The sequence below is a fragment of the Peromyscus californicus genome, unplaced genomic scaffold (assembly GCF_007827085.1).
Source record: "Peromyscus californicus insignis strain IS unplaced genomic scaffold, ASM782708v3 Scaffold_6__1_contigs__length_162567912, whole genome shotgun sequence".
NCBI classification, from domain to species: domain Eukaryota; kingdom Metazoa; phylum Chordata; class Mammalia; order Rodentia; family Cricetidae; genus Peromyscus; species Peromyscus californicus.
The window spans coordinates 110,860,059-110,875,581 of record NW_026294584.1 but is presented as its reverse complement, the minus strand read 5'-3'; the positions used below and the strand labels follow the sequence as shown (position 1 = coordinate 110,875,581).

At 42.7% G+C, this 15,523-nt stretch overlaps 1 protein-coding gene across 1 annotated transcript in view; it reads left to right on the top strand.

The window, feature by feature from the left end:
* The window catches only part of Suclg2 (succinate-CoA ligase GDP-forming subunit beta), a 279,727-nt gene that overhangs the window by 51,286 nt on the left and 212,918 nt on the right, over positions 1 to 15,523 (top strand). The window lies entirely within an intron of this gene.

Genomic DNA, 15,523 nt, shown 5'->3' with positions numbered 1-15,523 from the left:
CCTTGCCCGTTTCTCAGCATCCTTAGCTAGTTTCTCTCCTAGCCTTTTCTCTCCTCAGAGCCTTGGAACACTGAGGCCTGCTAACCTCCCATGCTTCTTGGAGTTTGTTCACATATCTGCCCCTTGTCTAGCCACAGGTCTCTGCACAGATGTCATTTCCTTGGATGCAGTGACACTCAGTCTGTATTGGCACATATAGTCCATCATTCACACATGCACGCTTTATTTCCTCCATAGCATTTCCCACTCTAGCTGATTACATTCACCATTTGTGTGTTCCCTCCTTGCCTGGTCTCCACTCCTGGGACAGTGACTGTGATAGCAGAGAACGTGTCTGTTTACTGACACAGCCACCGCATTCTAGGTGCTCAGTGGAAACTTGTGTACATGAACACCTACAGCTTCTGGAAGTTTCCTTGGAAGGATTTTGTCTTCTGTTGCTATAATGAGATATCATATCATAGGTAATTTATGAAGAAAGCACATTGATTTCCTACTGTTTGAGAGGCTAGAAAGTTCAAGGCCAGGGCCTGCATCTTTTTGTTGAGAGCCTTCTTGCTGGGTTCCATGTGGTGGGGAGTACATCCAAGAGACAGGGCCATACTGGCTTTCTAGCAGGCCTACTTGAGATAAGCCTTTAGTCTAATCTACAAACAGGTTAATCCGTTTAGTAATTAATCACTTCTTAGAGGTCCTGCCTCTTAATACTTCACAATGAGGATTAGGCTTCAACATGAGTTTTGCTGTGGACATTGAAAGCATAGCAGAGTTCAGTGCCAGGATATGTTTATGCTGCTTTAATTTGTTTATCTACAAATCAGCCTTGCCTTCTTCTGCTCACAATGCAAAATGAAGGTGGTTTTCTTCTGCGGCGGTAGGATCAGCTGGCACGTTCCCTGACTGGGGACAGGCAGGCATTTGGAAAGGATGCCGCTCAGGACCTTTAGAGCCCTTTACACATTTGTTTCTGCTGTTGTGCTAATATGCTAATGTTTATCAAGGTTGCGTGTTTCCCTCCACTCCTTGCTGCTGGCAGAGGAGCTGTGCGGAGTTAGGGAGGGAACTCTCCTTTGGGCATTTGTCCTTACTGCAGAGTTTCACAATTCTCTGCTGCTTAAAAACATATGCTGCTTTCTGCTGAACCCAAGATAAAAAGAAAGAGGCAGTATCTTTGAGAATCTTAATTCTTTTGACTTGTTGAAACCCATCCAGCAAACCCTTTTCACTGGCGGCTGCAAGTTTTCCCTCTGAACCATGTGTTCATCACTGACCTTGCCTCCTGCAGGCAAAGCGTTCCGCCTCTCCTCTGCCTCTCCTCCGCCTCTCCTCCGCCTCTCCTCCGCCTCTCCTCCCCTTGCCCCAGTTGGCTTCGTGGCTCAGGAACCACTTGTGTTGTCACCGTTACGTCTCAGCTGACGGTCAAAGGCTCGGCAGTCAGACACTTGGGTTTGAAGTATGCTCATCTAAGCAGCGTCCTCATCCTGCTCGAGCTTTTCGACTCTCCAAGCCTTCATTTGCTCTCCTGTGGACTGGATTTCTGACAGTCCTTGCTAGGTGAATTAAATGAAGTAATGTTGAAGTGGATATAGAAGCTTCTGGAACTTCATGGTAATCAGATGTCCACAAATATTCGATTTTGTTTGAAGATGTAACACGGGCCAGGGATGTGCTCAGTTAGTGGAGTGCTGTAGATAGAAATCATCTATATACAGGAAGCTCCAGGTGGTGGGGTTGTGTAGTCCTCTAATCTGGGTGCTTCTTTGGAAGTTGGAGGTCCGCCTTGGCTACATAGGGAATTCCAGGAATGCATTTGACTTTGTCTCAAACAATGAAACAAACACCAAAGCAAAAAAAACAAACAAATAAACAAACAAAAACAGAGAAAACAAAAAAGTAAGACTTTGTTAAGGAACCTCAAGAAAAATGAGTTAGAGATAGGAATCTGCCGTCACCAAGCTTCAGAGTGGCCTAAAAGTTCAACTCTCAATCCTTTTCTGGTAGGACAGATTATAGACGCTGTCCGCCGTACTGCTGGGCCTCGGGCCTACAGGCTTGATGTATCAGAGATGCGTCTGTGTAGTAAGTGGAGCAAGGCTGGCCTGAGGCTCTGAGTCTGACCCTCGGCTACTTTTCTGTGAAGAAAAGCTCAAGTGTGTGTTCTCTGGGTCAGGGAATTGTGAAGTGCATCTGTTCTAATTAAGTTTCCTGTCCCATCAGTGCTGGTTTCTCAGGTCCCACAGCATCATGGGTATTGTTTTTGATCTGCCAGCATTTCCATAGTCCATACTCTTAAGATGGAAAACAATATTGTTAGGTCTTTCTAGTGTAAATTACTGTTCTTTATGTTCTTTCTGTAATTATTGAGGGATAGAGTGGTAATGCTATCTTCTAAGAATTTATTATTTTCTCATAGTTTATGTGTATGTATACCTGTGTAAACTTATTTTGGGTAACACGTGCATCAGATGCCTGAAGAAGCCTAAGAGACTTGAGTCCCACTAGAGTTAGAGGTTGTTGTGAGCTATGATGTAGGTGCTAAAGCCAAACCTAGGTCCTCTGCAAGAGCAGTAAGCAGTCTTCAGTACTGAGCATCTCTCCAGCCCTAATGCTGGCTCTTTTTTATTGCCATGGAATTCAGACATTTCTCCAGTGTTAGTTGATTTATGTATATTACACACACACACACACACACACACACACACACACACACACACACACACACAAGCACACGTGAACACATGCATGTGGGCATATGCGCGCACACATATATACATAATAATATGCACACATTTTTTTCTTTATGCTTACCCACTGTTATAATAAAAGGCCAAAGGATTTTTAGGTAGGGGCTTGGATTGAAATCTTGACTATTAACCATCAGAGTGACCCTGATAGGTCAATTTAGCCTCTGACTTTCAGTGTTCTTTGTGAGATGAGAAAGTCCTTTCTCAAGTGGAGTACACCATGAGTTTCCTCAGTTCCTTGAAAGATGCTTACCAAAAGAGACTTTTGATTCTTCCCGTTATAAATTACTGCTCTTTTTCTGTGATTGTTGAGTGAGTCAGGCACAAGGATTCCACAATTAGAGTTTAAAAATACCTTCCCAAATGCCTTTAAAGTAAGCAGCAGTGTACGGTGGGCACTTTCCTGTCCTTTATATGATCACCTACGATGTTATTCCAGTGACTGCCAGGGTGTCTCTCTGTTATACTTCTCCTCCATTATGTTTCGAATTAAATAATAACAGCTAACACTTCTGAGCACTTACCTTGAGCATTGTTCTGATTGACTTGCATATATTAACCCATTTAATCAACAACAAGCCATGAGTTTGTGCTTGTTAATCTCCTTCATCTTATATATAAATGAGGAATGATGGCTCAGCTGCCATCTTCTCATTGATAAGGTCCAGGAAGATCCCTCAACTCTGTTTAGAGTTTAAGAACTTAGCCACAGGGGGCTAATTAACTGGCTAATTAATTTCCTTACAGCATGCAAAGTAGGGACAGCCTAACTGGAGACTGGCCAGAGGCTGATTTATTTTCAAAAGTCACTCCAAATGAAGACCCGGAACTTACCACTGTCATCTCCATCCCACTCCGCTCCTTTGCACATGCTTGTCCTGCTCATTGTCAGCGCCGCTTTCCTACTCATCTGACGTGTTCTCAGACTGCAGGAGGTAGCCCGTCTCCATTGGCACGTCAAGCCCACGTGGAAAGGTCTGCTTCTTACTCCTCTTACAATTAGGATTCCATTCAATCTGTTTATGAGGTGGTGCAGTTAAAGAGGCTGTTTCATCAGAGCCTGTTTGAAGCAAGCCAGCCTTTTATTTTACGACACTCATATTGAGACACATTGCATTATATCTGTCTTTTCATTGACACCAACACATTTATTTGAGCTCAGTATGTCCGAGGTAATGTGACCAAGGTAGATTTATGAGGACTCCTTTGCATCTAGAACAACATTGGCTCAACTGAAATATCACAGACACTAACTCTTGGCCTGCCACAGCCCACTGAGCATCTGCCTTCGTCACTGGGCCTGTAACAAGAGGGAAATATATTTTCCTGGAGTTTACAGCTAATTCCTTGTTGCCATTCCACTGCTGTCGATGCTGTTGAGAGCTGGAAATGAGGTTTAAGAGCCTCTTCATATCTAGCAGCAGGAGCTTATGTTCGGGGAACAGAGAAATGCAGCTTCCCACCTCCATTTCATCCTGAGTGTAAAGAATTCTGTTACAGTTAAAGGACTCAAGCTCTTTATTTTCCCAGCAAGTTAGACCCAGCTTAGTTGAGTCAATGCCTGGATTTGATTGCCCCCTCCCATGCTTCTTGTTAAAGTAGATTGATTTTCATTGCCCAAAAAGTAAATGAATGCATTCCTTAAAACACTTAAAGGTAGATGATCTTAAAACTTTGTCGCCACCAGTTTCTTGGTTTTCCCTCCCTTAGTTTCCTGGTGTTGTTAGCTTGGACCCAACCCTTCCTAGGAGACTGGGGCAAGCATTAAGTACTGTTGAGCACTATAAAATGTTGAGTCCTTTTCTGCAAGTGCCCTTTGATGTTTTTCTATGAATGAAGGAAGCTGTTGGGAATGGGCTGTTTGACACTCTTCCCTTATGCCTGGCAACCTGGAGCAAGGAACACAGAGACGGACACACTCCAGCTACAAGGGACACTGTAACCATGGCTCCTGAAGACATGAACAAGAGACCACGTTCTAGTCACAGCCTCCAGCAGTTCAGGAAACCCCCATTCCAGGCCAAAACAGCCTTGGTGAATTTGAGGTGACCCCCGTGGGTAGCTACTGTAGAGAGCCGTACCTATGGTTGCACCACACAGTTAGGTCGAAAGGAGACTAGACATTCTCTCTAGGGCAGTGGTTCTCAACCTCCCTAACACTGAGACACGTTAATGCAGTTCCTCATGTTGTGGTAACCCCCAACCTTAAAATTATTTTCATTGCTATTTCATAATTGTAATTTTGCTACTGTTATGAGTTGTAATGTAAATATCTGATATATGTGACCTTTGTGAAAGGGTCATCAACCCCTTTAGGGGTCATGACCTACATGTTGACAAGTGTTGCTCTAAGGACTCTGGAAAGGCTTGTGGTTGAGAGATGGAAGAGTTGTACCTGTCCTTGGCTGTGATTGGTCTTGATGAATTAGAAGTTGTGCTGTGATTGGTTTACTACAGTTACTACATTTTCATACCCCACTCTGGTGGTTTGAATGAGAATGACCTCCGTAGGCTCATATATTTGAATACTTGGTCCCCATTTGGTAGAACTTTTTGGGGAAGGATTAGCAGGTGAGGTCTTGTTGAAAGAAGTATGTCATGGGGTGGGGAGAAGAGGTGTGTGTGAGTGGGGGTGAGGGGATAGGCTTTGAGGTTTCAAAAGACTACTGTCATTCTCAGTGTGCTGTCTCTGTGCCTCTTGTTGTGGATTGAGATGTGAGCTCTCAGTTGTTCCTGCTGCCATGCCTTTGCTCTGCTATGTGATCATGGACTCTAACCCTCTGAAACTGTAAGCTCAATTAAACACGTTCTTTTCCAAGTTGGCTTGATCATGGTATTTTGTTACAGCAATAGAAAAGAACCTAATACACCCCCTTTTGCCATCTTCTAGTTGACTAAACCAGGCTGCCCCTCACGCTTTTGGATTCAGCTCAACACTGCTTCCTGATGTTGCAGTATCAGGGCTAATAAAAGGCTTCACTTTTTTTGCCTACTTGTGAACTTTGTATGGGTGGAGGAGGCTTAGTTGGTGATAGGGAAGCTATGGTATGCATAGTAGACAACTGGGTTCCAGTAAGCAACTGGGAGCAGGAACTGTGAGGAGCAGAGGCAGCTGAGACCACAAAGGACGCTGGAGAAGGTGGGAGGCAGTGGCACCAAGACTGTAGAAGGAAGTGTCTCAGGAGATGAGAGAGTGAGTGTCCTGGTCACTGGAAGAGTCCCAGGGACCTGCAAAGCCCTAAGGGCTGCGGATCCTCATATTCAAGATTGGAGATCTTAATACAACAGGTGTTAGGTGCTGAGGGTCTTAGCATCCAGGCCTTGAGAGCTGTAATGCTGGCCATCGTCTGCATCTGGTGATGCCAGCTGCTGATGTGCGCTCTGCCTTTCTGGTAGCTGGATGAAGGGTCACTGAGAGTTAAGGCCCAGAGCAATAAGCCTCTGACCCAAACACCTGGAGCTGTTAGTTTTTCTGGAATCTAAAGCTTGGAGCCATACACCTTTAGTTCTCAGGACCCAGAGCCATAAGCATCTGAGTTTGTCCCTGCTCATGAATGGGCCATGGCATTTAGCAACCTGGATTAACACTGAGGAAGCCAATTTGTGGTTTCTTATTTATGATTTCCATCTGGATAGAAAAAGAATCCCAGCCAGATGATTGGCAATAGGCCTTTTCTTATATATTTATTTATATATACAGAACACTGCTTCATGTATGTACATGTCTGAAATCAAAATGATATCCTAGTGCTGTTATTGTTCTGGTCTATGGTCATACCACCTTGAGTCTGCCTGGGTAGTCAGAATCTATTTTTCTGTATTGCTGTTTTTTTTTTAGTTATGATGGTTTTTCTTTGCAATGTGCCACGGAGAATAATCTGTGTTAGTATGTTCAGATATAATAGGCTAGGAGTACCTATAATGATTATTTCCAGATGCTCAGTAGCTAATATATCAAAGATTTATTTCTCATTTGTGTGACTTTTAGGCACAGTAACCCAAGGCAGGCTCTTCCATGGAGTAACTCAGTCCAAATAGCTTTTAGTCTTTCATTTTCTGACCTCCATTTGTGGCTTCCAGGTCACTGTAACCAACAAAAAGAGTTCTGGAGTGTCATGAATATTCTTTAAAAGTGTTGGCACACTTGTTACAAGCCGAAGAACATATGGATACTGGGACTCCTATGCGGTCACAGATATCTCACATGCTTCTGGAACAGGTGTTTCTTCTCTTGTAGTGGCATTTCATACCAGTAAACATATGATAAGGTGAAAATCAGGGCTGGGAAGACAGCTCAGCTGGTAAGGCTCCTACCACACTAGCCTGAGGACCCAAGTCTGATCTTTTGAACCCATGGAAAAAACAGGGGTGTGGCAGTGCACACTTGTGAGTCCAGTGCTGGGGAGGTAGTGAGAGCAGACTCCCTGTCAGCTAACTTAGAGCTGTGGGTGAGCTTTAGGCCAGTGGAGTGCCTAATGAGGTGGACTGCTCCTGAACGATGTCACTGAGATCTCTGCATGCACACACGTGTATCCCATATGAACACACGTAAGCCAAGATCCCTCGCCTAGGGAAGCTCACCCTGAGCACTCTTAGAATGCTTACTACCTTAGAGTTGGGCAGATCTGCCTGTAGCAAAGCCCATTGCATAACAGTGTACACTGAGTAGCTCATTCAGTTTGTTGAATACTATACAGAAAGGGGAAACTAGAATAGTTTTGGGGGTCATGCTCCCACCATTACACATTTGATGGAGTGCTAGGTGAAGCCATTGCGAGTTGGGACCAGCTGCCTTTTGACCATATTATAACTTCTGTAGCCACTCTCCTATTTGGTGGCCCCCCCCATTTATTATGAAGAACAATACATAGAAGTATCTTGTGTGTATCTCAGGTGTATGTTATATCAGTATAGACATAAAAATAGACTTGCCAGGGAGAGAATATAGGTGTTTCAGTTTTCACAAATATAATTAAATGATTCAGAAATGCAATTAAATGTGTTTTTGAGACACACTTCATTGTATAGCCAAACTTGACTTTAGACCGGAGACCCTCCTGCCTTGGCCTCTCTCGGGTGCTAGGATTCTAGGCATGTACCACTAGTTCAGCTGTCCTTGAAGGTTTTTGCACCATGCTTTGTGTGGATGGGCAGAGTCCAAAAAAGCACATCTCACTATGACTTAAGCGATGACAAATAAACCTGTGCCCCTCCCCCAATAACATCTTCATTCCTCCTAGCAGAGAGGCTTTTTCTGTATGTTGAATGTCTAATTTTCTAGCTTTGTAGTATGGTGTGGGCTCTTTCTAATATTTTCTTATGCCGTATTCCAGAGTGGCGCAGACTTCTGGGCAAAGCCAAGCTTTCAGTGAGGGGTTGTAGCTCACAGATTCTGCCTCTGGGGGGCGCCTGGCTCACTGACATGCTTTCCCCCACTTATTGATCTCCCCCCTCTCTCTCTGTGGTGCTATTTCAGTAGTCTCTACACCTCTAATTTTGAAACCACAGGGCGGTGATTTCTCGGTCCTGTCATTTTTTTTTTTTTCTGTGTAGCTGTCTAATTTTGTGCTTTGAGTTTTCCTGTGAATTTTTGCCTGCGTAGTCATTGTCTTTTTTTTTTGTCCTTCCTCTCGTTTTCCCTCTTCTTCCTCCTCTGCTCTATGTTCCCACGGGCCCTGAGATCTTTATGTCTTACTTTTCTTTAAGTTGTATTTCCTCTTTCCCTCTGGACTTAGACATGCTCTGTCGAAGGAAGGCAGGAGGGGATGGAGAAACGGGACGGCCATTGTGAAGGTCCCAAAGGAGCTGCACCTGGATGTCTGCTCACCCCAGCTGGTTGGGGAATGGGACAGAAAGTAGGTATTAGCCCAGATTTTAGCCTACCCCTGGTTCTATATATGATCCTGGGCAAGTCCCTTCCTCTCCTTCTCAAGGTTTCTGATTATAGAGGAGAAAGATGGATCCCAGAGGATCCTTTGTATCTTGGAACCTCAAAATGGGAGGCATAGTGCTGGACAGTTCCTCAGCACAAGGTCCGATGCTTCTCTGTAGTGCATCAGGGCCACACTTTCCTCCTTTACTTCGGAAGCTCCATGTCAGGCAGTGCCTTACAGGAGAATGCAGCATCTGTCCGATCATTTACTGGTTGTTCGCAAGGGGCTAACTCAGTTCTTAAGGTTGTTAAAATTGTCGGAAGGCAGAGGGGCTGGGGAGGCTGAGCAGATTGAACTCTTAGAGAGGAAAGAGTCCAGACCTGCATGAGTCATGGCAGGGGGAGATGGGGAGGATGGTGGGTGGAAGAGTAGTCAGAGGATCCTAGAGCTTCCGAGGAGAGTCAGTTCTGCTGGAGACACGGACCCACTTGGAAACCTGTTTCTCTTTATCTGTGTTTTGCCTCAGAGCTTTTTACCTTCCTTTCCTTCTGTATGTCCTACTCTTCCGCTTCCTCCATGTCTGGCTGGCTGGTAGGGCCCCCTGGCTGGCTGGCCCTGGCTGGCTGGCTGGCCCTGCGCGTCTCCCTCTTTTTCATCCTTGTTCTGTTCTCTCTTGAGCCTAGATTCCTCCTCCTACTTAATTCTCTCTACTGGCCAGCCCCGCCTATGGCTCTATTGCCTAGCTCTTGGCCATTCACCTTTTTATTAGACCAGTCAGGTGCCTTAGGCAGGCAAGGTGAAGCAAGTGTAGCACATCTTTACATAATTAAACAAATGCACCATAAACAAATGCAACACACCTTTACATAGTTAAAGTAATATTCAGCAACATAAACAAATGTAACACATCTTTACATAGTTAAAGTAATATTTCACTGGAGTCTGTGATAGTAATAACCCCAGAATCACAGTGGCTAAAGTCCACAGAGGTTTACTTTTCACTGCATGTTTGTTGTAAGCCACCTCTGGGATGTGTTGCTTTCACTCTCCTGGCTGATAGGTTGTCTTCTATCTTGAAGTCTGCTGTTCCTCTTGTGGAGGAGGTGGGGGGGAGAACTAAGATGAGGTGGTGATCTACTGTTTCCTGGCTCCCTCACACATAATATGGACTCATGGACTTACTGGCTGGAGTTAGTGACACTGGCCTCACCTCATTTCAACCACAGGAAGAAGTTTGAGTGTATTTGTGGGTTTGCACTAATGGTAACTACACATGGAGAGAATAATACTTGACTTCATGACTGCTTCAGCCATTAGATTGCATGAGCACATAGTGAGATGTCTAGAACAGCACCAGTGTTCATTGATAGTAGAAAAATTATAAGTAACTAGTAGTTTCTATTGTGTTTTTACCATACTGTTCATCATCCATTTGTTTAACAAATTTCTTCTGATTCCCCTTAAAAATACAGAAGTGGACTAAGTGGTTCTTGAATGGACTTTATCTACATACATGCACACACATATGTATGTAATGTGTGTGTTGGTGAATGTATGTGTAGGGGTGTGTGTGTGTGTGTGTGTGTGTGTGTGTGTGTGTGTGTGTGTGTGTGTGTATGTGTGTGTGTAGGCCACAGGACAACCTCAGGTGTTGTTCTTTAGGTGCCATACACCTTTTTATTTTGTTTGGTTTTTTAGATAGGCTCTCATTGGTCTGAAACTTCCCAACTAGGCTAGGCTCGATGACTAGCAACCCTGGGTTTCCACCCATCTCCACCTCCCTAGCTCTAGGATTATAAGCACATGCTACCATGCGTAGCTTTATGTGACCTCTGGGATTGAACTCCATTTTGCCAACTAAGCCATCTCCTTAACCCAGCATGAATTCTTAAGAAGCAGAGATGACCTAATGAAGTTTGGACCTAGTCAGGACCCTGCTCTTCTAAGGTTTTGGTTGAGCACAGTCAACTATGCTGCTGTAAGAGGATTACTTTGTGAAGTGATAAGACTGGACATGAGCACAGGCCTTGTGAGTCTGCTCCCTGTCTTGGTTTTCAATTTAAGAGCGAGTGACTCTAAGCTGGCATTCATTTGGGTCAATGTAGGAGCAGTCAATATGTATTATATGTCTTTGATGCTGGTCTCTGGATCAATTGCAATTAGTTTGCAGCAGATTGCATTAACATATCTGAAATTAATACGGCCAGTGGTCTAATGAAAAGGAATTGACCGTGACCACACTGTGGCTGTTTTTAGTTTCTCTCAAATGTGCTTTTCAAACTATACTTTTTTCTTCTTTGGTTAATGGCTTTAAATTGGTATGTCAACATAGGCCTAATCTATTGATTATTCCCATTTGCCTTTTAAAAGCAGTTCCTGATAATGACATGTGTGTAACAGTTGATATTTTCTTTTATTAGGTGGCTTTTACTAAATACCTTGAACTCGTGTTTTTTCTTGGAATCTTATGTGGAATACAACAGACTATTAAGCCTTTGAGTGTGTTCATTTATCAAATTTTTTGTTTTTCAAGTCACTAATACTTCATTAAGACTTAGAAAGTCAGAAGTAAGATTAAGAAGTACTAAAAAAGTAGATGATGTGAACATTGTTTGTCTCGCTGTTTTTATGCAAGTATTATTAATTTTAAAAGAGGAATTATAGTCAATTTCAATATTAACATTGTAAGCAGTATATATATTATATATTAATACATATAGATGGATGGGAGGAGCGATCTTTAGGCTTGATCATGCCAAAGCTTGAATATTTTACAAGTATACATGAATTATGTCTATTTCAAGTCCTATGGGATGAATTTGATTTTTCTAGTTTGGAGTTAGTCACTTTCTGAGAGTGGAACATTTTTTGTATTGGGGGCAAATAGCAGGATTTATGCCCTTGGTCACCTCACTGATTTATTTTGGTATTTTCTGTCTGCCAAGTAAGATATTCTCCTAAGAATACCCAAAAGTTTAGAACACAGTGCCTTAGAGCAGAAGCTCGTCTGTCTGTAAGGGTCTAGCAGGGTTGTCCAACCTTTTGACACTGGTGTGACAGACACTGTGGTCCACAAATGTGTTGGACCTTAGTCATAGCTGTCCTGGGGTACATGTGGTCAGCAGGTCTCAGGTTGGACATATCTGTGATCCTTCTTGGATCCCCTGTTCGAAAGAGCTCTTGAGTACATCCTAGTTTGGAGGTTATAGGAGATGACATGTTAAGGACTCTTCAGAGCTTCTGAAAGTGACTGAAGCTTCTGTGTACAGCCCTTAGCCCCACAGCAATGTGGTCAGTTTGACATTGCCTTGGACATTCATGGAAACCATGGTAGGAGCTGATAGGGGTCAGATATCAGGTTATTTTTCCACCAGCTTTGAAATCCAGCTATGATCAAACTTTTAACTGGCATTAATGGACAGTCATCTCTTATAAGTTCCTTTACATTATGATTTATGGGTGTAAACATAACTAAATATATTCCGTTTTTCATTGAAAATGAGATTTATAGTTTTGGTAGGATATGCTGTTAATATTATTGGATAAAATACAAAAGTAATTTACCTGCATGTCATCTTGTTCTTTATATTCTTTTGACATAAATTAAAAATTGATGGTGTATTTTGGAAAAAAACCTTACTTCTACTAATCTTAAAGCAGGATTATATAATATCCAACTGTAGCTGAACAGCAGTCTAATAATAGAGACTTTTTTAGGTAACTGTACTCAGTGTTGTTGCATGAGTGAGATCTTATTTAAAATACCCATCTAGGCTCCATTAAAAACTAAAAGACTCACAGGTTAAGAACACTGACTGCTCTTCCAGAGGTCCTGAGTTCAATTCCCAGCAACCACATGGTGACTCACAACCATCTGTAATGAGATCAGGTGCCCTCTTCTGGCCTGCAGTCATACATGCTGTATACATAATAAATAAATAAATCTTTAAAAAATAATAAAATAAAATAAAAACTAAAACAAAGAAGTGATTTAGGGAGCTGAGAAGATTGCTCAGCCATTAAGAGCATGCACTACTCTAGCTGATGACCTGAGTTTAGTTCCCAATCCACATCAGGTGACTCACAAAGACCTGTAACTTCAGTTCCAGTGTATCTGATGCCTTTGGCTCCCACATGCACCTGCACGCATGTGGTGCACAGAAACTCTTACTGGCACACATATGTACACATTTAGAAAAATCTTTAAAAGGAAAATCAAAGAAATGAATTAGTCTGTGGCTCCATGACCTCATAGAGTTACAAATATTTTGCCCAAAATTTTTCTGAGTGTGATTAGTAGCTATTATATTAGCTATTAACATAACGTTATGGGCTTTCCGAAACGATTTGAGCCAGGTGAGTGAGGGGAGGCATAGCTGTATGGGTGGACCTTTAATGTTTTTCCAAAATATCTTCTGATCTGAAAATAATTCCTAGCTCACAGTATGCTACAGTAAGACAAAACACCCAGTAACAGTTCTGTGCAGCCTTTCCTACCTACTTCCTCTAATGTTGACATCTGACGCAATTCTAGAACAATACTAAAACCAGAAATTTGCACGGATGTCTTTCTATACCTAAGCTATTGAACTTTTTTTTTTTTTAACCATTTTGAAGTTTTTTTCTTTTCTTTTTCATTTTTTAAAAATAGCATCTGTTAAGAGTTTCACCATGACAGTCAAATTATATATATATATATATATATATATATATATATATTTTTTGAGATTATAATATAATTATGTCATTCTTCCCCCCTTACCTTCCTCTAAAGTCTCCCATAAAGTCTCTTTGCTCTCTTTCTAATTCATGGCTGCTTCTTCCATTGTTGTTATATACATGTATGCATATATAGTCCCAAACACAACCTGCTTTATTGGTGGACGTATTAAGGCAACTCCATGTAGTTAAAAGGGAGGTTTATTAGGGGGTTTTACTTACAACAAGTAAAGGGATAGGTTACAGGGTCTGGGAGAGGTGTTTTCTGGAGAACTCTGCTTGGTCTATCATCCATCATCCAGGATTACCAGGAACTAAGAGAGCAGGCACACCCGGATCTGGGGTCTTAAGGGCTCTTGTCTCGGCCCTGCCTCAGGGGCAGGCCATAGGTAGGTGTGACAGTTACCAGAAAACTTACTGGGGGTAGTACTTCCAGGTCAAAGCTGGAACAGCTACCCACTACACTGCTTAGTCTGTATAATGTTACTTTTATATATATCTTCAGGGCTAACCATTTGGGCAGACTGTTTCTCCAGTGCTCAGCATTCCTTAATTGGCAGTAGTTCTTTGGGAAGCATTGAGGCCTCTTGGGCTTTCTCCTGTCCACATTAGCATGTCTGTTGTTGTTATCCTTGTTCACTTCTTGTTTAGGCAGTCATATTAATGAGACTTTATGGGCACAGGTTCTGACATTGCAGGAGACACAATGTCGTAGCCAACTCCTTGATCCTCTGGCTCTTACTGTCTTCTGCAATGATCCCTAAGCCTTAGGTGAGGGAGTTGTTTTGTAAATGTATCCATTGGAACTGGGCTCTAGAACTCACTTTGGTTTGTCGTGGTTTTCTGAAGCAGTCCCCTTGAAAAAAGAAGTTTCCTTAATGAGGGATGAAGACTACACTTCTCTCTGGGTGTAAAGGTAAATATTTAGAATGTAGTTAGGGATTGTGCTGGTTTAGTAAAGTGGTGGTTGTAGATTGTCCTCTAAGATCTGTGGTCTCACTAGCCCTGGAGAGTTGGCGATTTCCCTCTTGTTGAGTGAGTCTTAATTCTAATTAGAGGAGTGCTGGCTACTATCGAAGTATGTAGGTCACTATTGCACCCTTAGGGTTACCCTGTCATGTTGGTTGCTGTTGAGGTTCATAGGCATGGCATCATAGCCAGGGAGGACTGTTGGTTCCTTCCTTTGGAACCTTGCATTGTACCTTGTGGTACCATGAAAGCTAGTCCTCCAGGAGCAAGCATTCAGGTTAGTTCCAGCTCAGGAGCCACAGGTCTCTGTATCTGAAATGCATGGTGTCTTCAGCAATACAGACCTACCTTCCATTTCTGGGGCCAACCAAGGGCAATAGCAATAGCCTGTAATCTTTGGGAATCTCTTGGTCAACCCTGACTAATAACACAAAAGAGGCCTTCTTAGGCCTGGTGTAGGGGTTTTGTTAGGTGGTCTTTAGCTTTTAGAGGGAACATTATCAGCCCAAACGAGAAAGTTTCATTTAAACTATATGGGTGTATTTATATAGATGTACATGTATCACAGTTTTTTTTAGGTTGATAATTAATGGTATGAAAATTTCCTAAGGGATCACATTATGACAATATTTTATTCATGTATATAATGTATTTTGATCTTTTACCCCTTGTTACCCTCCCTTCCCCCCTCCCCTTTCCAGTGACCCTCCCCTTCAACTTCCTAGCCAGTTCCTCTTCTACTTCTTCTCTCCCTCCCTCCCCCCTACACACACACACACACACACACACACACACACACACACACACACACGAGAGAGAGAGAGAGAGAGAGAGAGAGAGAGAGAGAGAGAGAGAGAGAGACTATGACCCAGTGAATTTAGTCAGGGTTACTTAGAGGAGCATGGCCAACTTATCCAGTGACTATCACCTATGAAAATGTCTCTCTCCCCAAACAACTATTAAATGCCTAGTCCTCAGGGCTAGATGAGGCCTGATGAGCCCCTCCTTCACATGACAGAAAGGCGATTTGCTCAATCTTGTGCAGGTAATAACAGTTATACTTTTACCATTTTTTTAAACATCTACATTTATTTGTGTGTGTAAAACTGGTTTTTGATATTTTTGATGAAAAAGCATTGCGGAGGATTTACTTAGATTTATATCTTTAAGCTGAGTGTTGCTCATTGCTCGTTGATAGTATCTGTAAGACTGGCCGCC